The sequence below is a fragment of the Mustelus asterias genome, chromosome 8 (genome assembly GCF_964213995.1).
Source record: "Mustelus asterias chromosome 8, sMusAst1.hap1.1, whole genome shotgun sequence".
Classification (NCBI taxonomy): domain Eukaryota; kingdom Metazoa; phylum Chordata; class Chondrichthyes; order Carcharhiniformes; family Triakidae; genus Mustelus; species Mustelus asterias.
The window spans coordinates 9,154,754-9,180,919 of NC_135808.1; the positions used below are offsets into that span (position 1 = coordinate 9,154,754).

General features: G+C 52.6%; 1 protein-coding gene across 2 annotated transcripts in view; it reads right to left on the reverse strand.

The window, feature by feature from the left end:
- LOC144496838 (protein CutA homolog) overlaps positions 1-5,981 on the reverse strand; it is a 49,796-nt gene extending 43,815 nt beyond the window's left edge. Inside the window, exon 1 of one of the 2 annotated variants that reach the window (XM_078217402.1) lies at positions 5,891-5,981. The gene's annotated coding sequence lies outside the window, so the exon portion shown is untranslated. The remainder of the gene's footprint in view (positions 1-5,890) is intronic. The other variant, XM_078217401.1, reaches the window with a different exon arrangement.
- Positions 5,982-26,166: the final 20,185 nt, after the last annotated feature.

A 26,166-nucleotide genomic window follows, 5' to 3' on the forward strand; every position in this document is an offset into this window, starting at 1 on the left:
ACTCTGTGCTCAGTATCAGGTCACCATCCCCTCTCTCTCTCTCTAACATTACTCTGTGCTCAGTATCAGGTCACCATCCCCCCTCTCTCTCTCTAACATTACTCTGTGCTCAGTATCAGGTCACTATCCCCTCTCTCTCTCTCTAACATTACTCTGTGCTCAGTATCAGGTCACCATCCCCTCTCTCTCTCTCTAACATTACTCTGTGCTCAGTATCAGGTCACCATCCCCTCTCTCTCTCTCTAACATTACTCTGTGCTCAGTATCAGGTCACCATCCCCTCTCTCTCTCTCTAACATTACTCTGTGCTCAGTATCAGGTCACTATCCCCTCTCTCTCTCTCTCACTCTAACATTACTCTGTGCTCAGTATCAGATCACCATCCCCTCTCTCTCTCCCTCTCTCTAACATTACTCTGTGCTCAGTATCAGGTCACCATCCCCTCTCTCTCTCTCTCTCTCTCTAACATTACTCTGTGCTCAGTGTCAGGTCACCATCCCCTCTCTCTCTAACATTACTCTGTGCTCAGTATCAGGTCACCATCCTCTCTCTCTCTCTAACATTTTCTGTGCTCAGTATCAGGTCACTATCCCCTCTCTCTCTCTCTCTAACATTACTCTGTGCTCAGTATCAGGTCACCATCCCCTCTGTCTCTAACATTACTCTGTGCTCAGTATCAGGTCACCATCCTCTCTCTCTCTCGCGAACATTACTCTGTGCTCAGTATCAGGTCACCATCCCCTCTCTCTCTAACATTACTCTGTGCTCAGTATCAGGTCACCATCCCCTCTCTCTAACATTACTCTGTGCTCAGTATCAGGTCACCATCCCCTCTCTCTCTCTCTCTCTCACATTACTCTGTGCTCAGTATCAGGTCACTATCCCCTCTCTCTCTCTCTCTCTAACATTACTCTGTGCTCAGTATCAGGTCACCATCTCCTCTCTCTCTCTAACATTACTCTGTGCTCAGTATCAGGTCACCATCCCCTCTCTCTCGCTCTCTCTCTCTCTCACATTACTCTGTGCTGAGTATCAGGTCACCATCCCCTCTCTCTCTCTCTCTCTAACATTACTCTGTGCTCAGTGTCAGGTCACCATCCTCTCTCTCTCTCTCTCGAACGTTACTCTGTGCTCAGTATCAGGTCACCATCCCCTCTCTCTCTAACATTACTCTGTGCTCAGTATCAGGTCACCATCCCCTCTCTCTCTAACATTACTCTGTGCTCAGTATCAGGTCACCATCCTCTCTCTCTCGACCATTACTCTGTGCTCAGTATCAGGTCACCATCTCCTCTCTTTCTCTCTAACATTACTCTGTGCTCAGTATCTGGTCACCATCCCCTCTCTCTCTCTAACATTACTCGGTGCTCAGTATCAGGTCACCATCCTCTCTCTCTCTAACATTACTCTGTGCTCAGTATCAGGTCACCATCCCCTCTCTCTCTCTAACATTACTCTGTGCTCAGTATCAGGTCACCATCCTCTCTCTCTCTAACATTAATCTGTGCTCAGTATCAGATCACCATCCCCTCTCTCTCTCCCTCTCTCTAACATTACTCTGTGCTCAGTCCCAGGTCACCATCCCCTCTCTCTCTCTAACATTACTCTGTGCTCAGTATCAGGTCACCATCCCCTCTCGCTCTCTCTCTCTCTAACATTACTCGGTGCTCAGTATCAGGTCACCATTCCCTCTCTAACATTACTCTGTGCTCAGTATCAGGTCACAATCCCCTCTCTCTCTCTCTCTAACATTACTCTGTGCTCAGTATCAGGTCACCATCTCCTCTCTCTCTCTAACATTACTCTGTGCTCAGTATCAGGTCACCATCTCCTCTCTCTCTCTAACATTACTCTGTGCTCAGTATCAGGTCACCATTCCCTCTCTAACATTACTCTGTGCTCAGTATCAGGTCACCATCTCCTCTCTCTCTCTAACATTACTCTGTGCTCAGTATCAGGTCACCATTCCCTCTCTAACATTACTCTGTGCTCAGTATCAGGTCACCATCCCCTCTCTCTCTCTCTAACATTACTCTGTGCTCAGTATCAGGTCACCATCCCCCCTCTCTCTCTAACATTACTCTGTGCTCAGTATCAGGTCACCATCCCCTCTCTCTCTCTCTAACATTACTCTGTGCTCAGTATCAGGTCACCAGCCCCTCTCTCTCTCTCTAACATTACTCTGTGCTCAGTATCAGGTCACCATCCCCTCTCTCTCTCTCTAACATTACTCTGTGCTCAGTATCAGGTCACCATCCCCTCTCTTTCTCTCTCTAACATTACTCTGTGCTCAGTATCAGGTCACCATCCCCTCTCTCTCTCTCATTACTCTGTGCTCAGTATCAGGTCACCATCCCCCCTCTCTCTCTCTCTAACATTACTCTGTGCTCAGTATCAGGTCACCATCCCCTCTCTCTCTCTCTAACATTACTCTGTGCTCAGTATCAGGTCACCATCCCCTCTCTATCTCTCTAACATTACTCTGTGTTCAGTATCAGGTCACCATCCCCTCTCTCTAACATTACTCTGTGCTCAGTATCAGATCACCATCCTCTCTCTCTCTCTCTCTCTCTAACATTACTCTGTGCTCAGTATCAGGTCACCATCCCCTCTCTCTCTCTCTAACATTACTCTGTGCTCAGTATCAGGTCACCATCCCCCCTCTCTCTCTCTCTAACATTACTCTGTGCTCAGTATCAGGTCACCATCCCCCCTCTCTCTCTCTCTCTCTCTCTAACATTACTCTGTGCTGAGTATCAGATCACCATCCTCTCTCTCTCTCTCTAACATTACTCTGTGCTCAGTATCAGGTCACCATCCCCTCTCTCTCTCTCTAACATTACTCTGTGCTCAGTATCAGGTCACCATCCCCTCTCTCTCTCTCTCTAACATTACTCTGTGGTCAGTATCAGGTCACCATCCCCTCTCTCTCTCTCTCTCTCTCTAACATTACTCTGTGCTCAGTATCAGGTCACGATCCTCTCTCTCTCTCTAACATTACTCAGTGCTCAGTATCAGGTCACCATCCCCTCTCTCTCTCTCTCTCTCTCTAACATTACTCTGTGCTCAGTATCAGGTCACTATCCTCTCTCTCTCTCTAACATTACTCAGTGCTCAGTATCAGGTCACCATCCCCTCTCTCTCTCTCTCTAACATTACTCAGTGCTCAGTATCAGGTCACCATCCCCTCTCTCTCTCTCTCTCTAACATTACTCTGTGCTCAGTATCAGGTCACCATCCCCTCTCTCTCTCTCTAACATTACTCTGTGCTCAGTATCAGGTCACCATCCCCTCTCTCTCTCTCTCTAACATTACTCTGTGTTCAGTATCAGGTCACCATCCCCTCTCTCTCTCTAACATTACTCAGTGCTCAGTATCAGGTCACCATCCCCTCTCTCTCTCTCTTTCTAACATTACTCTGTTCTCAGTATCAGGTCACCATCCCCTCTCTCTCTCTAACATTACTCTGTGCTCAGGATCAGGTCACCATCCTCTCTCTCTCTCTAACATTACTCTGTGCTCAGTATCAGGTCACCATCCTCTCTCTCTCTAACATTACTCTGTGCTCAGTATCAGGTCACCATCTCCTCTCTCTCTCTACCATTACTCTGTGCTCAGTATCAGGTCACCATCCTCTCTCTCTCTCTCTCTAACATTAATCTGTGCTCAGTATCAGGTCACCATCCCCTCTCTCTCTCCCTCTCTCTAACATTACTCTGTGCTCAGTATCAGGTCACCATCCCCTCTCTCTCTCTCTCTAACATTACTCTGTGCTCAGTATCAGGTCACCATCCCCTCTCGCTCCCTCTCTCTCTAATATTACTCTGTGCTCAGTATCAGGTCACCATTCCCTCTCTCTCTCTCTCTAACATTACTCTGTGCTCAGTATCAGGTCACCATCCCCTCTCTCCCTCTCTAACATTACTCTGTGCTCAGTATCAGGTCACCATCCCCTCTCTCTCTCTCTCTAACATTACTCTGTGCTCAGTATCAGGTCACCATCCCCCCTCTCTCTCTCTCACATTACTCTGTGCTCAGTATCAGGTCACCATCCCCTCTCTCTCTCTCTAACATTACTCTGTGCTCAGGATCAGGTCACCATCCCCTCTCTCTCTCTCTCTGACATTACTCTGTGCTCAGTATCAGGTCACCATCCCCTCTCTCTCTCTCTCTCTAACATTACTCAGTGCTCAGTATCACGTCACTATCCTCTCTCTCTCTCTAACATTACTCTGTGCTCAGTATCAGGTCACCATCCCCTCTCTCCCATTACTCTGTGCTCAGTATCAGGTCACCATCCCCTCTCTCTCTCTCTCTCTCTAACATTACTCGGTGTTCAGTATCAGGTCACCATCCTCTCTCCCTCTCTCTAACATTACTCTGTGCTCAGTATCAGGTCACCATCCTCTCTCTCTCTCTAACATTACTCTGTGCTCAGTATCAGGTCACCATCCTCTCTCTCTCTCTAACATTACTCTGTGCTCAGTATCAGGTCACCATCCCCTCTCTCTCTCTAACACTACTCTGTGCTCAGTATCAGGTCACCATCCCCTCTCTCTCTCTCTCTCTCTAAAATTACTCTGTGCTCAGTATCAGGTCACCATCCCCCCTCTCTCTCTCTCTAACATTACTCAGTGCTCAGTATCAGGTCACCATCCCCTCTCTCTCTCTCTAACATTACTCTGTGCTCAGTATCAGGTCACCATCCTCTCTCCCTCTCTCTAACATTACTCTGTGCTCAGTATCAGGTCACCATCCTCTCTCTCTCTCTCTAACATTACACAGTGCTCAGTATCAGGTCACCATCCCCTCTCTCTCTCTCTCTAACATTACTCAGTGCTCAGTATCAGGTCACCAGCCCCTCTCTCTCTCTCTCTCTAACATTACTCTGTGCTCAGTATCAGGTCACTATCCTCTCTCTCTCTCTCTCTCTAACATTACTCTGTGCTCAGTATCAGGTCACCATCCTCTCTCTCTCTCTAACATTACTCTGTTCTCAGTATCAGGTCACTATCCTCTCTCTCTCTCTAACATTACTCTGTGCTCAGTATCAGGTCACCATCCTCTCTCCCTCTCTCTAACATTACTCTGTGCTCAGTATCAGGTCACCATCCCCTCTCTCCCTCTCTCTAACATTACTCTGTGCTCAGTATCAGGTCACCATCCTCTCTCCCTCTCTCTAACATTACTCTGTGCTCAGTATCAGGTCACCATCCCCTCTCTCTCTCTAACATTACTCTGTGCTCAGTATCAGGTCACCATCCTCTCTCTCTCTCTCTAACATTACTCTGTGCTCAGTATCAGGTCACCATCCTCTCTCTCTCTCTCTAACATTACTCTGTGCTCAGTATCAGGTCACCATCCCCCCTCTCTCTCTCTAACATTACTCTGTGCTCAGTATCAGGTCACCATCCCCTCTCTCTCTCCCTCTCTCTAACATTACTCTGTGCTCAGTCTCAGGTCACTATCCCCTCTCTCTCTCTCTCTCTCTCTAACATTACTCTGTGCTCAGTATCAGGTCACCATCCCCCCTCTCTCTCTCTAACATTACTCTGTGCTCAGTATCAGGTCACCATCCCCTCTCTCTCTCCCTCTCTCTAACATTACTCTGTGCTCAGTCTCAGGTCACTATCCCCTCTCTCTCTCTCTCTCTCTCTAACATTACTCTGTGCTCAGTATCAGGTCACCATCCCCTCTCTCTCTCTCTAACATTACTCTGTGCTCAGTATCAGGTCACCATCCCCCCTCTCTCTCTCTAACATTACTCTGTGCTCAATATCAGGTCACCATCCCCCCTCTCTCTCTCTAACATTACTCTGTGCTCAATATCAGGTCACCATCCCCTCTCTCTCCCTCTCTCTCTATTATTTTATATTTTTTTCTCCCTCACCCGCTTCAACAGCTCCGGGTCACAGACGTCTTCACGCACGACGTGTGCGCATGGTGCGTGGGGGCGGGTCCGAGAGAGTCACATGACCCTAATCATCATCACGCACGGTGCGTGGGGGCGGGTCCGAGAGAGTCACACGAACCAGTCGTCATCACGCACGATGCGTGTGGGCGGGTCCGTGAGAGTCACATGACCCAGATCATCATCACGCACGGTGCGTGGGGGCGGGTTTGTTTGATTCATATGACCCCAATCATCATCAGGCACGGTGCGTTGGGTCGGGTCCGAGAGAGTCACATGACCCGGATCACCTGATCATAGGGATTATCCACACACACTGAGATAGAGAGAGGCCTGTGCATGGATAGAGAGAAAGGAGGGATAGGGACAGCGACAGTGAAAGGAGAGTGAAAGAACAAAGAACAGTACAGCACAGGAAACAGGCCCTTCGGCCCTCCAAGTCTGTGCCGCTCATTGGTCCAACTAGACCAATCGTTTGTATCCCTCCATTCCCAGGCTGCTCATGTGACTATCCAGGTAAGTCTTAAATGATGCCACTATGTCTGCCTCCACCACCCTACTTGGCAGCGCATTCTAGGCCCCCACCATCCCCTGTGTAGAAAACATCCCTCTAATATCTGAGTTATACTTCGCCCCTCTCACCTTGAGCCCGTGACCCCTCGTGATCGTCACCTCCGACCTGGGAAAAAGCTTCCCACTGTTCACCCTATCTATACCCTTCATAATCTTGTACACCTCTATTAGATCTCCCCTCATTCTCTGTCTTTCCAGGGAGAACAAGCCCAGTTTACCCAATCTCTCCTCATAGCTAAGACCCTCCATACCAGGCAACATCCTGGTAAACCTTCTCTGCACTCTTTCTAAAGCTTCCACATCCTTCTGGTAGTGCGGCGACCAGAACTGGACGCAGTACTCCAAATGTGGCCGAACCAGCGTTCTACACAGCTGCAACATCAGACTCCAGCTTTTATACTCTATACCCCGTCCTATAAAGGCAAGCATACCATATGCCTTCTTCACCACCTTCTCCACCTGTGCTGCCACTTTCAAGGATTTGTGGACTTGCACACCGAGGTCCCTCTGTGTTTCTATACTCTTGATGGCTCTGCCATTTATTGTATAACTCCTCCCTACATTAGTTCTTCCAAAATGCATCAATTTGCATTTATCTGGATTAAATTCCATCTGCCACCTCTCTGCCCAATTTTTCAGCCTATCTATATCCTGCTGTATTGTCCGACAATGTTCATCGCTATCCGCAAGTCCAGCCATCTTTGTGTCATCCGCAAACTTGCTGATAACACCAGTTACACCTTCTTCCAAATCATTTATATATATCACAAATAGCAGAGGTCCCAGTACAGACCCTGTGGAACACCACTGGTAAGAGTTTTAACAACACCAGGTTAAAGTCCAACAGGTTTATTTGGTAGCCAGTACCATTAGCTTTTGGAGCGCTGCTCTTTCGTCAGATGGAGTGGATATCTGCTCTCAAACAGACACAATATCAAGTTACAGAATACTGATTAGAATGCGAATCCCTACAGCCAACCAGGTCTTAAAGATACAGACAATGTGAGTGGAGGGAGCATTAAGCACAGGTTAAAGAGATGTGTATTGTCTCCAGACAGGACAGCCAGTGAGATTCTGCAAGTCCAGGAGGCAAGCTGTGGGGGTTACCGATAGTGTGACATAAATCCAACATCACATGAAGACGGCCTAAACCGGGATGTTGGGTTTATGTCACACTATCAGTAACCCCCACAGCTTGCCTCCTGGACTTGCAGAATCTCACTGGCTGTCCTGTCTGGAGACAATACACATCTCTTTAACCTGTGCTTAATGCTCCCTCCACTCACATTGTCTGTATCTTTAAGACCTGGTTGGCTGTAGGGATTCGCATTCTCATCAGTATTCTGTAACTTGATTTTGTGTCTCTGTGCCCTGTTTGGGAGCAGATTTCCACTCCATCTGACGAAGGAGTAGCGCTCCGAAAGCTAATGGTATTTGCTACTATATAAACCTGTTGGACTTTAACCTGGTGTTGTTAAAACTCTTACTGTGTTTACCCCAGTCCAACACCGGCATCTCCACATCATGAACACCACTGGTCACAGACCTCCAGCCGGAAAAAGACCCTTCGACCGCTCCCCTCTGTCTCCTGTGGCCAAGTAAGAAGTCTCACAACACCAGGTTAAAGTCCAACAGGTTTATTTGGTAGCAAAAACCTGTTGGACTTTAACCTGGTGTTGTGAGACTTCTTACTGTGCTTACTGCAGTCCAACGCCGGCATCTCCACATCCTGTGGCCAAGCCAGTTCTCTATCCATCTAGCCACTTCTCCTTGTATCCCATGAGCCTTAACCTTCTTAACCAACCTGCCATGTAGGACTTTGTCAAATGCCTTACTGAAATCCATATAGACGACATCCACAGCCCTTCCTTCGTCAACCGTTTTTGTCACTTCCTCAAAAAACTCCTCCAAATTTGTAAGGCACGACCTCCCACTTACAAAACCATGCTGTCTGTCAGTAATGAGATTGTTCCGTTCTAAATGCACATACATCCTGTCTCTAAGAATCCTCTCCAACAACTTCCCTACCATGGACGTCAAGCTCACCGGCCTATAATTTCCTGGGTTATCCCTGCTACCCTTCTTAAACAACGGGACCACATTCGCTATCCTCCAATCCTCAGGGACCTCATCTGTGTCCAAAGAAGCGACAAAGATTTCCGTCAGAGGCCCATCAATTTCATCTCGTCTCCCTGGGCAGTCGAGGATAGATGCCATCAGGCCCTGGGGCTTTGTCAGTTTTAATGTTACCTAAAAAACCGAACACTTCCTCCCTTGTAATGGAGATTTTCTCCTAAAGGAAAGATAGGAGAGAGGGATAGAGAGAATGAAAGGAGCATTAGGAGATGGAGGAGGGATGGTGAGATAAAGAATTGATAGAGGGAGTAATGTGGGGAGGGAGGGGAGGGGGCAGTAGGATGGCAGGGAGAGGTTTAGAAAGGTGGGAGGTAGGGGAGAAAGAAGAGAAGCGGGAATGAGAAGGAACTGAGGGAGGGGACGAAATAGTGCGATGGAGGAGGAAGGGATTGAGAGGGAGAGATAAATGGGGAGCAAAGAGGAGATATTGGAGAAAGAAAAAGATGAAAGAGGAAGAAGGGGCAAGTCAAAAGGGTAGAGAGCGCGAAGGAGTGAAAGCAAGGGAGAGAGTGAAGATAGAAGTGGGAGGGCTCAGGAAAATAGAACAGATGGAAGGAGGAGGAGGGAGTAGGAAAGAAAGAGGAGAGACAGCGCTGCGAGGGGAGGATACAGGCTGCGAGGGGAGGATGATACAGGCTGCGGGGGGAGGAGGATACAGGCTGCGGGGGGAGGAGGATACAGGCTGCGGGGGGAGGAGGATACAGGCTGCGGGGGGAGGAGGATACAGGCTGCGGGGGGAGGAGGATACAGGCTGCGGGGGGAGGAGGATACAGGCTGCGGGGGGAGGAGGATACAGGCTGCGGGGGGAGGAGGATACAGGCTGCGGGGGGAGGAGGATACAGGCTGCGGGGGGAGGAGGATACAGGCTGCGGGGGGAGGAGGATACAGGCTGCGGGGGGAGGAGGATACAGGCTGCGGGGGGAGGAGGATACAGGCTGCGGGGGGAGGAGGATACAGGCTGCGGGGGGAGGAGGATACAGGCTGCGGGGGGAGGAGGATACAGGCTGCGGGGGGAGGAGGATACAGGCTGCGGGGGGAGGAGGATACAGGCTGCGAGGGGAGGAGGATACAGGCTGCGGTGGAGGAGGATACAGGCTGCGGGGGGAGGAGGATACAGGCTGCGGGGGGAGGAGGATGCAGGCTGCGGGGGGAGGAGGGTGCAGGCTGCGGGGGGAGGAGGGTGCAGGCTGCGAGGGGGGGAGGATGCAGGCTGCGAGGGGGGGAGGGTGCAGGCTGCGAGAGGGGGAGGATACAGGCTGCGAGGGGGGAGGATGCAGGCTGCGAGGGGGGGAGGATGCAGGCTGCGGGGGGAGGAGGATGCAGGCTGCGGGGGGAGGAGGATACAGGCTGCAGGGGGAGGAGGATACAGGCTGCAGGGGGAGGAGGATACAGGCTGCGAGAGGGGGAGGATACAGGCTGCGGGGGGAGGAGGATACAGGCTGCGGGGGGAGGAGGATACAGGCTGCGAGAGGGGGAGGATACAGGCTGCGGGGGGAGGATGCAGGCTATGGGGAGAGACGAATAGGGAAAAGCGGATCAAAGTAAGATCGCACACTTTTCCCAACAAATGCTTATTCCCCAGTGAACTTTGAGCATTACAGGGTCCCATAGCAGTAGCATAACTTGTGTGATGAACTTGCACGCCCTAAAGATCTGAGATCAGAAAGAAACCTTGGCTGTTTGCTGTTAGCAGGACAGGAAGTGAGTGAGGAGGAGATAATGAATCCTGTTTCTGGGTAAAGTTTCTATCATAAACCGTGCTGTCGACCAGATTGGAAATTAAACAATGTTGTGTGTACTGATTAACAGTAGAAATCTACAAATTGCTGTGAGGGCTGTTTATAGAATCCCTACAGTGCAGAAGGAAACCATTCGGCCCATCGAGCCTGCACCGTCCACAATCCCACCCAGGCCCTATTCCCTGTGACCCCACATATTTACCCTGCTAATCCCCCTGAGACTGAGGGGCAATTTAGCATGGCCAATCCACCTACCCCGCACATCTTTGGAGTGTAGGAGGAAACCGGAGCACCCGGAGGAAACCCACGCAGACACGGGGGAGAACGTATAAACTCCACGCAGCCACCCGAGGCTGGAATTGAGCCTGGGTCCCTGGCGCTGTGAAGCAGCAGTGCTAACCATTGCGCCACCCTAGAAGCATTGCCAGGGCTGGAGCATAGTAGCTACGAGGAGAGGTTGAGGAACCCACGCCGACACGGGGAGAACATGCAAACTCCGCACAGACAGCGACCCAGGCCGGGAATCGAACCCGGGTCCCTGGCGCTGCGAGGCAGCAGTGCTAACCCACTGTGCCACCATGACCACCCTTAAACCTCATCCTGCCAAAGCACAAATGTATTCAAAGCTGAATTAGACAGATTATTGATTGGCAAAAGAGAGAGAGTGCGGGGGTTGGGAGGTGGGGGGAAGGCCTCTTGGGAGTTCAGGCCTGTATTAGTATCAGCCATGATCTTGTTGAATGGCCAAGCAGGCTTGATGGACCGAATGGCCTCCTCCTGCTGCTATTTCTATCAATCTTATGAGTGAGGGGTCAAGGGGGAGGTGAAGGGAAATGGGGAGGGGAGGATACAGGCTGTGGGGGGAGACAGAATGCAGGCTGCGATGGGAGGAGGATACAGGCTGCGGGGGGAGGCAGGATGCAGGCTGCGGGGGAAGGAGGTTACAGGCTGCGGGGGAAGGAGGTTACAGGCTGCGGGGGGAGGAGGATACAGGCTGCGGGGGGAGGAGAATACAGGCTGCGGGGGGAGGAGGATACAGGCTGCGAGGGGAGGATACAGGCTGCGAGGGGAGGAGGATACAGGCTGCGAGGGGGGGAGGATGCAGGCGGCGAGGGGAGGAGGATACAGGCTGCGAGGGGAGGAGGATACAGGCTGCGGGGGGAGACAGAATGCAGGCTGCGGGGGGAGACAGAATGCAGGCTGCGGGGGGAGGAGGATACAGGCTGCGGGGGGAGGAGGATACAGGCTGCGGGGGGAGGAGGATACAGGCTGCGAGGGGAGGAGGATACAGGCTGCGAGGGGAGGAGGATACAGGCTGCGGGGGGAGGAGGATGCAGGCTGCGAGGGGAGGAGGATGCAGGCTGCGGGGGGAGGAGGATGCAGGCTGCGGGGGGGGGAGGATGCAGGCTGCGGGGGGGGGAGGATACAGGCTGCGGGGGGAGGAGGATGTAGGCTGCGGGGGGAGGATACAGGCTGCGGGAGGAGGAGGATGCAGGCTGCGAGGGGGTGGGAGGATATAGGCTGCGAGGGGAGGATACAGGCTGCGGGGGGGAGGATGCAGGCTGCAGGGGGAGGATGCAGGCTGCGGGGGGAGGATGCAGGCTGCGGGGGGAGGATACAGGCTGCGAGCGGAGGATGCAGGCTGCGGGGGGAGGATGCAGGCTGCGGGGGGAGGATGCAGGCTGCGGGGGGAGGATGCAGGCTGCGGGGGGAGGATGCAGGCTGCGGGGGGAGGAGGATACAGGCTGCAGGGGAGGAGGATACAGGCTGCGAGGGGAGGACACAGGCTGCGAGGGGAGGAGGATACAGGCTGCGAGGGGGGGGAGGATGCAAACGGCGAGGGGGGGAGGAAAGAGGCTGTGAGGGGAGGAGGATACAGGCTGCGAGGGGTGGAGGATACAGGCTGCGGGGGGAGGAGGATGCAGGCTGCGGGGGGGGAGGAGGATGCAGGCTGCGGGGGGGGAAGGATACAGGCTGCGGGGGGAGGATGCAGGCTGCGGGGGGAGGAGGGTGCAGGCTGCGGGGGGAGGAGGGTGCAGGCTGCGGGGGGAGGAGGGTGCAGGCTGCGGGGGGAGGAGGGTGCAGGCTGCGGGGGGAGGAGGATACAGGCTGCGGGGGGAGGATACAGGCTGTGGGGGGAGGAGGATACAGGCTGCGGGGGGAGGAGGATGCAGGCTGCGAGGGGAGGATACAGGCTGCGAGGGGAGGATACAGGCTGCGAGGGGAGGATACAGGCTGCGGGGGGAGGATGCAGGCTGTGGGGGGAGGAGGATGCAGGCTGTGGGGGGAGGAGGATACAGGCTGCGAGGGGAGGATACAGGCTGTGGGGGGAGGATGCAGGCTGCGGGGGGAGGATGCAGTCTGCGGGGGAAGGAGGGTGCAGGCTGCGGGGGGAGGAGGGTGCAGGCTGCGGGGGGAGGAGGATGCTGGCTGCGAGGGGAGGATACACGCTGCGGGGGGAGGATACAGGCTGCGAGGGAAGGATACAGGCTGCGGGGGAGGATGCAGGCTGTGGGGGGAGGATGCAGGCTGTGGGGGGAGGATGCTGGCTGTGGGGGGAGGATGCAGGCTGTGGGGGGAGGATGCAGGCTGCGGGGGGAGGATGCAGGCTGCGGGGGGAGGATGCAGGCTGTGGGGGGAGGAGGATACAGGCTGCGAGGGGAGGTCACAGGCTGCGAGGGGAGGAGGATACAGGCTGCGAGGGGGGGAGGATACAGGCTGTGAGGGGAGGAGGATACAGGCTGCGAGGGGTGGAGGATACAGGCTGCGAGGGGACGATACAGGCTGCGGGGTGAGGAGGATGCAGGCTGCGGGGGGGGAGGAGGATGCAGGCTGCGGGGGGGGAGGAGGATGCAGGCTGCGGGGGGAGGAGGGTGCAGGCTGCGGGGGGAGGAGGGTGCAGGCTGCCGGGGGAGGAGGATGCAGGCTGCGGGGGGAGGAGGATACAGGCTGCGGGGGGAGGAGGATGCAGGCTGCAAGGGGAGGATACAGGCTGCGGGGGGAGGATGCAGGCTGCGAGGGGAGGATACAGGCTGCGGGGGGAGGAGGATGCAGGCTGCGGGGGGAGGCGGATGCAGGCTGCGGGGGGTGGATGATACAGGCTGCGGGGGGTGGATGATACAGGCTGCGGGGGGAGGAGGATGCAGGCTGCGAGGGGAGGATACAGGCTGCGGGGGGAGGAGGATGCAGGCTGCAAGGGGAGGATACAGGCTGCGGGGGGAGGATGCAGGCTGCGAGGGGAGGATACAGGCTGCGGGGGGAGGAGGATGCAGGCTGCGGGGGGAGGCGGATGCAGGCTGCGGGGGGTGGATGATACAGGCTGCGGGGGGTGGATGATACAGGCTGCGGGGGGAGGAGGATGCAGGCTGCGAGGGGAGGATACAGGCTGCGGGGGGAGGATACAGGCTGCGAGGGAAGGATACAGGCTGCGGGGGAGGATGCAGGCTGCGAGGGGAGGATGCAGGCTGCGGGGGGAGGATGCAGGCTGCGGGGGGAGGATGCAGGCTGCGGGGGGAGGATGCAGGCTGCGAGGGGAGGATGCAGGCTGCGAGGGGAGGATGCAGGCTGCGGGGGGAGGATGCAGGCTGCGAGGGGGGAGGATACAGGCTGCGAGGGGGGAGGATACAGGCTGCGAGAGGGGGAGGATACAGGCTGCGAGGGGGGGAGGATGCAGGCTGCGGGGGGAGGAGGTTGCAGGCTGCGGGGGGAGAATACAGGCTGCGAGAGGGGGAGGATACAGGCTGCGGGGGGGAGGATGCAGGCTGCGCGGGGGGGAGGATGCAGGCTGCGGGGGGAGGAGGATGCAGGCTGCGGGGGGAGGATACAGGCTGCGAGAGGGGGAGGATGCAGGCTGCGGGGGGAGGATGCAGGCTGCGGTGGGAGGAGGATGCAGGCTGCGGGGGGAGGAGGATGCAGGCTGCGGGGGGAGGAGGATGCAGGCTGTCGGGGGAGGATACAGGCTGTGGGGGGAGGATACTGGCTGCGGGGGGAGAAGGATACAGGCTGGGGGTGGAGGAGGATACAGGCTGCGGGGGGCTGAGGATACAGGCTGCGAGAGGGGGAGGATACAGGCTGCGGGGGGAGGATACAGGCTGCGGGGGGAGGATGCAGGCTATGGGGAGAGACGAATAGGTAAAAGCGGATCAAAGTAAGATCGCACACTTTTCCCAACAAATGCTTATTCCCCAGTGAACTTTGAGCATTACAGGGTCCCATAGCAGTAGCATAACTTGTGTGATGAACTTGCACGCCCTAAAGATCTGAGATCCGAAAGAAACCTTGGCTGTTTGCTGTTAGCAGGACAGGAAGTGAGTGAGGAGGAGATAATGAATCCTGTTTCTGGGTAAAGTTTCTATCATAAACCGTGCTGTCGACCAGATTGGAAATTAAACAATGTTGTGTGTACGGATTAACAGTAGAAATCTACAAATTGCTGTGAGGGCTGTTTATAGAATCCCTACAGTGCAGAAGGAAACCATTCGGCCCATCGAGCCTGCACCGTCCACAATCCCACCCAGGCCCTATTCCCTGTGACCCCACATATTTACCCTGCTAATCTCCCTGACACTGAGGGGCAATTTAGCATGGTCAATCCACCTACCCCGCACATCTTTGGAGTGTAGGAGGAAACCCGGAGGAAACCCACGCAGACACGGGGGAGAACGTATAAACTCCACGCAGCCACCCGAGGCTGGAATTGAGCCTGGGTCCCTGGCGCTGTGAAGCAGCAGTGCTAACCATTGCGCCACCCTAGAAGCATTGCCAGGACTGGAGCATAGTAGCTACGAGGAGAGGTTGAGGAACCCACGCCGACACGGGGAGAACATGCAAACTCCGCACAGACAGCGACCCAGGCCGGGAATCGAACCCGGGTCCCTGGCGCTGCGAGGCAGCAGTGCTAACCCACTGTGCCACCATGACCACCCTTAAACCTCATCCTGCCAAAGCACAAATGTATTCAAAGCTGAATTAGACAGATTATTGATTGGCAAAAGAGAGAGAGTGCGGGGGTTGGGAGGTGGGGGGAAGGCCTCTTGGGAGTTCAGGCCTGTATTAGTATCAGCCATGATCTTGTTGAATGGCCAAGCAGGCTTGATGGACCGAATGGCCTCCTCCTGCTGCTATTTCTATCAATCTTATGAGTGAGGGGTCAAGGGGGAAGTGAAGGGAAATGGGAATCAAAGGGCAGGGCATGGGGGAAATGAAGAGGGCAGAAGGGAGTCAGGGGTGGGGAGTTCAGGACCGACAGAACTCCTGGGTGTGACATTGCCCGGGAAGTTAGCTGACATTTCAAATCAATTTGCTGGTTCAGTGACGCACGTTAATTCCTTGGAGGAATCTTGTCTCTTAGTTTTGACCGGTTCCTGTTTTCACTCATCTCTCTGGGAATGACAGCCTGCCAGAGCTCCTATTGTGCAGTCATCTTTATTCATTCCTTTCTTACAAGAGTCCGCTTGTACTTGGTATTCACGCCGGCAGCCCTGGGATATGTTCTTCACAAAGGGTTTCCGCAAGGTCGCTGGAGAAGGGGTGACTTTCCGTCCATTGGTGGGAGAGTAGGAGACCCCTTCGAATGAGCCTCGCGTCAAAACAAACAGGTCACAAACAGTGAGCGAGGGGAGGGGGAGCAGGGAATGAACCATAGAATCCCTACAGTACAGAAGGAGGCTATTCAGCCAATCGAGTCTGCACCGGCTCAGCCTACTTATGACACTGATAAACTGATGGGTTTTTCCGACAATCGACATCAGTAGATTCTTAATTCCTGATTTTTTAAAAATTGAATTCAAATTCCACCATCTGCCGTGACGGGATTCGAACACGGGTCCCTGGGACATTTTACTGAGTTTCTGGGTTAATAGTCTAGCGGCACAGTGGCTCGCACTGCTGCCTCACAGCTTCAGGGTCCCGGGTTCGATTCGCAGCCTTCGGGTCACTGTCTGTGTGGAGTTTGCACGTTCTCCCTGTGTTTGCGTGGGTTTCCTCCGGGTGCTCTGGTTTCCTCCCACAGTCTGAAAGGTTAGGTGGATTGGCCATGCTGAATAGCCCCTTAGTGTCAAGAGGATTAGCAGGATAAATATGTAGGGTTATGTGGATTGTGGTCGGTGCAGACTCAATGGGCCGAATGGCCTCCTGCACTGTAGATAGTCTATGAAGTTTATTTCTTTGTGTTACAAGTAGGCTTACGGCACGGTAGCACAGTGGTTAGCACTGCTGCTTCACAGCTCCAGGGTCCCGGGTTCGATTCCCGGCTCGGGTCACTGTCTGTGTGGAGTTTGCACATTCTCCTCGTGTCTGTGTGGGTTTCCTCCGGGTGCTCCGGTTTCCTCCCACAGTCCAAAGATGTGCGGGTTAGGTTGATTGGCCAGGTTAAAAATTGCCCCTTAGAGTCCAGAGATGCGTAGGTTAGAGGGATTAGCGGGTAAAATATGTGGGGGTAGGGCCTGGGTGGGATTGTGGTCGGTGCAGACTCGATGGGCCGAATGGCCTCCTTCTGCACTGTAGGGATTCTATGATTCTATGAACACTGCAATGAAGTTACTGTGAAAATCCACTCGTCGCCTGTTCGGGTACACTGAGGGAGAATTTAGCATGGCCAATGCACCCTAACCAGCACATGTTAAATTCTCCCTCAGTGTTACCCGAACAGGCGCCGGAGTGTGGCAACTGGGGGATTATCACAGTAACTTCATTGCAGTGTTAATATAAGTAAGCCTACCTGCACACTGCTAAAGAAACTTTAAACTTGCTGAATTACCTTCGCTTCCTGAAAACCAGGGTTGTGAATTTTAAAATGTGCGGTGTGGCTGGAGCAGGATGGCGAGCAGAGGGGCGAACGGGACTGGGTGCGAACTGGGCCTCCCACAGGCAGTGGTGAATAGCCACTTTGCACTCTGCAGCAGCTGAAAATGACCTTCACACATCCTTGAAAGACGGAAAAGATTCAGAGTCCGTGTGCAGGAGAGACAAAAAAAAGACTGCAAATTTTGATTGTTGGCTGGGTTGTCAGAGTGAAGGGAAAGTTATGCTAATGCATGGAAATGTACACAGATATATACAGAACTGTGATCCTTTTAATGTATGTTTTCCCTCAGCCCCGGAACTGCGTTGAAAGCAGTTTTCACCGTGAGAGGGATGCAGTCCGCGCCACCAGGGTGCGTGTGTTTGAAGGCCGAGGTGGTCGGCCCAGGAGCAATCTGCAGGAGGGTACACCGGGGACGCTTACACTATTCACAGCACGGCCGTGAGAGCTTGTTAGGGAGGTTTCTGGGGTGGGGGAGAGAGAATGCCTGGGGATGAGTGACTTATTAAACTGCGATCTTGCTGTGTCAGCCGCAGTTACTCATCCATCCCTCAGGGCCTGACTCCCGGGGGTTGGAGGCCCCATACACTTAAATGCTACTGCAGGGACAGGGCCATTCAGCCCGACTGGTATTTGCTGTTCCTTAGACTCCACATGAGCCTCCCCCAACACTCGCTTCCTCCCCCCCACCCCTAACGCATCATCGAACCCCATCAACAGTAGGAGAGGTGAAGGCTTGGTGGTAATAATCATAGAATTCCCACAGTGCAGGAGGAGGCCATTCAGCCCATCAAGTCTGTACCGACCGCAATCCCACCTGGGCCCTATCCCCGTAACCCCACATATTGACCCTGCTGATCCCTCTAACCAACGCATCCCAAGACACCAAGGGGTAATTTAACACGGCCAATCAACTTAACCCGCACATCTTTGGACTGCGGGAGGAAACCCACGCAGACACGGGGGAGAACGTGCAGACTCCGCACAGACGGTTACCTGAGGCCAGGAATCGAACCCAAGTCCCTAGCGCTGTGGGGCAGTAGTACTAACTGTATTGCTCAACTATTGATCCAGAAACTCAGCTAATGTTCTGGGGACCCGGGTTCGAATCCCGCCACGGCAAAAAAACCCATCTGGAAATAAGAATCTAATGATGACCATGAAACCATTGTCGATTGTTGGAAAAACCCATCTGGTTCACTAATGTCCTTCAGGGAAGGAAATCTGCCATCCTTACCCGGTCTGGTCTACATGTAGGATGGAAGGTAGGTTCTTTACGCAGAGAGTGGTTGGGGTGTGGAATGGACTGCCTGCAGTGATAGTGGAGTCAGACACTTTAGGAACATTTAAGCGGTTATTGGATAGGCACATGGAGCACAGCAGGTTGATAGGGAGTGGGATAGCTTGATCTTGGTTTCAGATAAAGCTCGGCACAACATCGTGGGCCGAAGGGCCTGTTCTGTGCTGTACTGTTCTATGTGACTCCAGAACTGCAGCAATGTGGTTGACTCTCCAAGGGCAACTAAGGATGAGCAACAAATGCTGGCCAGCCAGCGATGCCCATGTCCCACGAAAGAATAAAACAAAACATGTTCTATCTTTTGCCCCTCATGCGCTTGTCTATCGTCTCTCTCATCTACTCCCTGTGATAGTGATTTAGAAATCCTCACCCTTCCCCAGGCAAAGAGCTTGCTCCAGGATTCCCTACTGGATTTGTCCACTGACTCTTAGCTCCTTACAGCTGTCGCAGACGTGGCCGTTCATTCCAAGTGCAACTGGGAATAGTCCGAGTCTCTGGGATGGCGTCTTAAGGATGCCCACTCATGACCCACTGTTTCCAGGTGCCACGACGCTGCCGACTGTTGGCCTGCTGAGGGATCCCAAAGAATCTTTGCGCAGAGCCGCAATGCCCAAGTGTTAACCTTTCACCTCCACGCCGAGCAGTAGTCCTCATCCCATAGGTGGTCTCCAGTCCCTTGACCTCTCCTTCAGCTGCCTGTCTGATCTTAGGTGTTGCCCTGACCTCAGCACACAGAGCGATAGTGAGTAAATAGTGGTCAAGAGGCGAGGAACAAAGCCCGAGATTACAGGATGATATAGACGGGCTGCTCAGATGGGCAGAACAGTGGCAAACGGAATTTCACCCTGACAAGTGTATGGTACTATAAGATGATAAAAGGCATGGATAAAGTAGACCTGGAGAAGGTGCTTCCTCTTGTGGGGCATTCTGGGACGCAAGGTCATAGTCTTCGGATAAGGGGCAGCAAATTTAAAACAGAGTTGAGGAGAATCTACTTCTCCCAAAGGGTTGTGAATCTGTGGAATTCGCTACCCCAAAGTGCGGTGGATGCTGGGACAGTGAGTAAATTTAAGGAGGAGTTAGACAGATTTTTAATTGGTAATGGGTTGAAGGGTTATGGGGAGAAGGCAGGGAAATGGGGATGAGGAGCATATCAGCCATGATCGAATGGTGGAGTGGACTCAATGGGCCGAATGGCCTAATTCTGCTCCTGCATCTTTTGTAATGCCTGTTGGGAGGACTAACGAGGCAATGGAGCATGCAGTGAACGGTTGGACCCTGGGATGTACAGAGGGACCTTGGGGTACATGTCCATGAAGGCAGCAGGACAGGTCGATAAGGTGGCTAAGAAGGCATTTATTAACTGAGGCATAGGATGTAAGAGCACTCGAAGGAGAGGAATTAAGTTTGTAAATAAAGGGAATCTGGTGAAGCGACGCTGGCCTCTGAGAAGCTATTTCAGGGATGAATAAAAGTCGGGAATTGGAGCCGCGCAGATATCTCGGAGGATTGTAGGGCAGTGGGGGTTACTGCAATATAGCGGGGAAGGCAGAGTGGGGTGGGACATTGAAGCCATATAGGGGTGTGATGGTGAGGCCGAGACGGCAGGTGGCACAGTGGTTAGTACTGCTCCCTCACAGTGCCAGGGATCCGGGTTCAATTCCCAGCTTGGGTCACTGTGTGGAGTCTGCACGTTCTCCCCGTGTCTGTGTGGGTTTCCTCCGGGTGCTCCGGTTTCCTCCCACAGTCCCGAAGATGTGTTGGTTAGGTGGATTGGCCATGCTAAATTCTCCCTCAGTGTACCCGAACAGGCGCCGGAGTGTGACGACTAGGGGATTTTCACAGTAACTTCATTGCAGTGTTAATGTAAACCTACTTGTGACGCTAGTAAATAAATTTTAAACTTTAAAAATTACAAGAGAATTTTAAAATGCAAGTGTGGCCTGACCAGGAGACAATGTAAGTCAGTAAACACACCGTGTGGGAGGGCTGGTGATGAGCGAATGGGGCTCGGTGTGATTTATGATGTGAGCAATGGAAATTTTGGACAAGTTCATAGAATCCCTACAGTGCAGAAGGTGGCCATTCGGCCCATCGAGTCTGCACCTAACACAATCCCACCCAGGCCCTATTCCCGTAACCCCACATATTGACCCTGCTAATCCCTCTAATTTATGCATCCCAGGACACTAAGGGGCAATTTATCACGGCCAATCCACCTAACCAGCACATCTTTCGGACTGTGGGAGGAAACCGGAGCACCCGGAGGAAACCCACGCAGACACAGGGAGAACATGCAGACTCCGCACAGACAGTCACCCAAGTCGGGAATCGAAGCTGGGTCCCTGGCGCTGTGAGGCAGCAGCGCTAACCACTGTGCCACCGTGCCACCCCATGGTGCAAGTCGCAAACTGCTGGAGGTGGGAAGCGCGAGGCTGGCCGTGGGGGTGAGGGGGGCTAACGAGAGAGAGGCTAACAGTAAAAGTCACGGATGAATCTTCCACCATGGATAAGCTGAGGCAGAGAAGGAGAGAAAGATAGAGAGATAGATGATTTTGCAGAGGCAGAAGTAGACCAGCTGGGAAATGGAGCAGACATGGGGATCAGCGCTTAATCTCAGGTTCAAAGATGTAAAGTTAAGGCTCTGGTCAGACATCTGGAATACTGTGAGCGGTTTTGGGCCCTGTATCTAAGGAAGGATGCGCTGGCCTCCAGGAGGGTCCAGAGGAGGTTCACAAGAATGATCCCGGGAATGGAGAGCTTGTCGTATGAGGAATCTTTGAGGAGTCTGGGTCTGTACTGGATGGAGCTTAGAAGGATGAGGGAGGGGAATCTCATTGAAACTTACAGAATACCGAAAGGCCTGGATAGAGTGGACATGGGGAAGATGTTTCCATTGATAAGAGAGACTGGGACCCGAGGGCACAGCCTCAGAGTAAAGGACGACCCTATAGAACCGAGATGAGGAGGAATTTCTTCAGCTAGAGGGTAGTGAATCTATGGAATTTATTGCCACAGAAGGCTGTGGAGGCCGGGTCATTGAGTGTATTTAAAACAGAGATAGATAGGTTCGTGATTGATAAGGTGATCAAAGGTTACGGGGAAAAGGCGAGAGAATGGGGGTGAGAAACGTATCAGCTTTGATCGACTGTTATGCTCAGGAAATTTGGCATGTCCGATACGACTCTCACCAACGTTTACAGATGCACCATGGAAAGCATTCTTTCTGGTTGTATCACGGCTTGGTATGGGCTCCTGCTCTGCCCAAGATCGCAAGGAACCACAACGGGTCATGACTGAAGCCTAATCCATCACTCAAACCAGCCTCCCATTCATCTAAACTTCCCGCTGCCTCAGCAAAGCAGCCAGCGTAATCAAGGACCCCACGCACCACGGACATTCTCTCTTCCACCTTCTTCTGCTGGGAAAAAGATATTAAAGTCTGATGACTCAAGAACAGCTTCTTCCCTGCTGCCATCAGATCTTTGAATGGACTTACCTGATATTAAGTTGATCTTTCACCCTCGCTATGACTGTAACACGACATTCTGCACTCTCTTCTTTCCTTCTCTATGAAGAGTATGCTTTGTCTGCATAGCATGACAGAAACAATACTTTTCACTGTATACTAATGACAATAATAAATCAAATCAAAATGCAGACTGGGTGACCACTTTGCTAATCACCTTCGGCCTGTCCGCAAACAGGACCGAGACCTTCCTGTCGCTTGCCAATTCAATGCACCATCCTCATGTTTTAATTCATCTATGGGACATGGGTGTCGCTGGCTGGCCAGCATTTATTGCCCATCCCTAGTTGCCCGAGGGCAGTTCAGAGTCAACCACATTGCTGTGGCTCTGGAGTCACATGTAGGCCAGACCAGGTAAGGACGACAGATTTCCTTCCCTAAAAGACATTAGTGAGCCAGATGGGTTTTTCCGACAATCGACAATGGTTTCATGGTCATCAGTAGATTCTTAATTCCACATTTTTTTTATTGAATTCAAATTCCACCATCTGCCATGGCGGGATTCGAACCCGGGTCCCCAGAACATTAGCTGAGTTTCTGGATTAATAACCTGGGGATAATACCACTCGGCCATCGCCTCCCTTACTCTCCTGTCCAACATGCCTGCCCTTGGCCTGTTGCAATGTTCCAGAGCTCCCCAAAGCAAACCGGAGGCACAGCACCTCATCTTCCGATTAGCACCTTACAACTTTTCCAGACTGAACATTGAGTTCAATAACTTTAGACTGTGAATTTTTCCCTCGTTTTCTGGTTCCTTTGTTTTTCCCCCAATACCACCCCATCCCTCCCCCACATGGCCACCTGTCCCTTTTCCCTCCCCACCCCCCCCCCCCCACCCACCCCCCACATAGCCACATGTCTCTTGTTTTACTCTAACCATGAATGGCAGGACACCTGGAAGCTCAGAGGGGTCTTGGGGTACGTAGTCACGGATCCCTGAAGGTGGCAGAGCAGGTGAATAGGATAGTTCAGAAGGTATATGGGACACTTGCTTTCACCGTGGTATAGAGTACAAGAGCAAGGAGGTAATGTTGGAGTAGTACAGAGCGTTGGTTAGGCCTCAGCTGGAGTACTGTGTGCAGTTCTGGTCGCCTCACTTTCGGAAGGATTGATAACACTACCATAGAATCCCTACAGTGCAGAAGGAGTCCATTCGGCCCATAAAGTCTGCACCAACCACAATCCCACCCAAGCCCTATTCCCGCAACCCCTCATATTTACCCTGCTAATCCCCCTGACACTCGGGTGTATGTATCATGGCCAATCCACCTAACTCGCACATCTTTGGACTGTAGGAGGAAACCCATGCAGACACTGGGAGAACGTGTAGACTCTACACAGACAGTGACCTGAGGGCTGGAGGGGAGACATGACTGAGGTGTATAAGATTATGAATCATATGGACAGGATGAGTAGGAAGCAACTGTTCCCCTTGGTTGAGGGTTCGATCACAAGGGGGCAGGGTTTCAGAGAGATTTAGAAGGGATTTGAGAAAAAAAAATCACTCAGACGGTTGTGGGAATCTGGAATGGAATGCACTGCCTGGGAAGGTTGTGGAGACCAAAAGAGAAAATGCTGGAAAATCTCAGCAGGTCTGGCAGCATCTGTAAGGAGAAAAAAGAGCTGACGTTTTGAATCCAGATGCCCCTTTGTCAAAGCTAAAAGGCTCAGAAAGTGTGAGATATTTATACTGCAGGGGGAGGGAATGAAAGATGAGTCATAGCCATAGAAACCAGGGGAAAAGCTGCTAATGGCAGCCCATAGAGAGAATAAAGGGTGTGAATGGCCAAACGGCAGAGAAGCTGAAATCGGAGGGTAAGCTGTGACAGATGAAGATGTGGGGGAGGAGAGGGGGGGATGGGTGGGAGAGAGGTCAAATTGAGAAAAAGGGGAAGAAAGGGAGAATAAAAATAGTGGGAAAGAGTGGGGGGAAAGAAAAATAAAGACAATTAAGAAATAAAAGGTAGAGAACAGTTAAAAATTAAATAAAATGAAAACAGAGGTGGGGTAGAGCAAATCGCCTGAAGTTGTTGAATTCGATGTTGAGACCGGAAGGCTGTAAAGTGCCGAGCCGGAAGATGAGATGCTGTTCCTCCAGTTTGTGTTGAGCTTCACTGGAACATTGCAGCAGGCCAAGGATAGACATGTGGGCATGGGAGCAGGATCGTGTGTTAAAATGGCAGCAACCGGAAGGTCAGGGTCCTGATTGCCCACAGACCAAAGGTGCTCAGCAAAGCACCCTGTCTACGCTTGGTCTCTCCGATATAGAGGAGACCACATTGGGAGCAGCGAATGCCACAAACTTTACACCTTTAAAAAGTATTTGGATGAGCACTTGAAACATCATAACATTCAAGGATATGGGATGGCTGCTGAAAATTGGGATTAGCACCCCTTCAGTGATAGATATTGTCAGTGCAGACTCGATGGGCCGAAGGGCCTTTTCTGCTTTGTGCGACTGTGGCTCTGTGATATTGGCAACCATGTCTTCAGCTGCCTTGGCCCTAAGCTGTAGATGTCCCCTCTCTGCACCTCTCTGCTTCCTCACCCCTCTCGCTGTCCTCTCAGAGCTACTGTAAAAGCCTCTGTGGTCTCCTCCATATCGGAGAGACCAAGCGTAGACTGACCTCTTCAAGCGAGTTTTTATCCCTGATAGTCCCCGCTTTGTCTCCAAGCCTCAATTTTCAGTTGTGATGTTCTTGTGACGTTCCGTGGGATTTTTCCGACACTGGAGGTTTTCATAGAAGATAGGAGCAGGAGGAGGCCATTCGGCCCTTCGAGCCTGCTCCGCCATTCATCACGATCATAGCTCAACATCCAACTCAATAGCCTAATCCTGCTTTCTCCCCATAACCTTTGATCCCATTTGCCTCAAGTGCTGTATCCAGTTGCCTCTTCAATACATTCAATGTTTTGGCATCAACTACTTCCTGTGGTAATGAATTCCACAGGCTCACCACTCTTTGGGTGAAGAAATGTCTCCTCATCTCCGTCCGAAATGGTCTGCCCCAAATCCTCAGACTGTGACCCCTGGTTCTGGACTCCCCCACCATCGGGAACATCCTCCATCTACCCTGTCTAGCCCTGTTAGAATTTTATAAGTCTTTATGAGATTCCCCCCCATTTGTCTGAACTCCAGCGAAAACAATCCTAACCTAGTCAATCTCTCCTCATATATCAGTCCCGCCATCCCTGGAATCAGTCTGGTAAACCTTCACTGCGCTCCCTCAAGAGCAAGAACATCCTTCCTCAGAAAAGGAGATCAAAACTGCACACAACATTCGAGGTGTGGCCTCACCAAGGCCCTGTATAACTGCAACAACACATCCCTGCTCCTGTACTCGAAACCTCTCTCAATGAAGGCCAGCATACCATTTGCCTTCTTTACCCCCTGCTGCACCTGTATGCTTACCTTCAGCGACTGGTGAACAAGGACACCCAGGCCCCGCTGCACACTCCCCTCTCCCAATTTACAGCCATTCAGGTAGTAATCTGCCTTTTGGGTAAATGGAAGGAGTCACCATCGTGGCTGTACATCTTTGAGATGTGTTTGCTGGAGGTTCGCTTTGCCCGACACCAGGTGGCAGCCTTCACTACATACAGGGTTCTGGCAGTCAGTGGAGACACTGTCAAAGTGCCAGAGACCCCTGCTCAGAGTCACTGCAACGCGTGTGGGAGCAAACCAAGTCTCACCCTCGACTGACAGGCCACAGTCCAGGCAGAGAGAAGGGGGCAGGGGGAAAGAAAGCACGGTGGCACAGTGGTTAGCACTGCAGCCTCACAGCACCAGGGACCCGGGTTCAATTCCTGGCTTGGGTCACTATCTGTGCGGTACACTCTCCCTGTGTCTGCATGGGTTTCCTCCGGGTGCTCCGGTTTCCTCCCATAGTCCAAAACACGTGCTGGTTAGGGTGCATTGGCCATGCTAAATTCTCCCTCCGTGTACCCGAACAGGCGCTGGAGTGTGGCAACTATGAGATTTTCACAGTAACTTCATTGTAGTGTTAATGTAAGCCTCCCTGTGACACTAATAAATAAACAAACTTTCAAAGCTTCCTTTCCACTGGGTGATGAACTCAGCGGGAGATAAGGAACAGGAAGAGGCCATTCAGCCCCTCCAACCTCTTCCACCAATCAGTCATACTGCTGAATCATTGAATCCCTACAGTGCAGGAG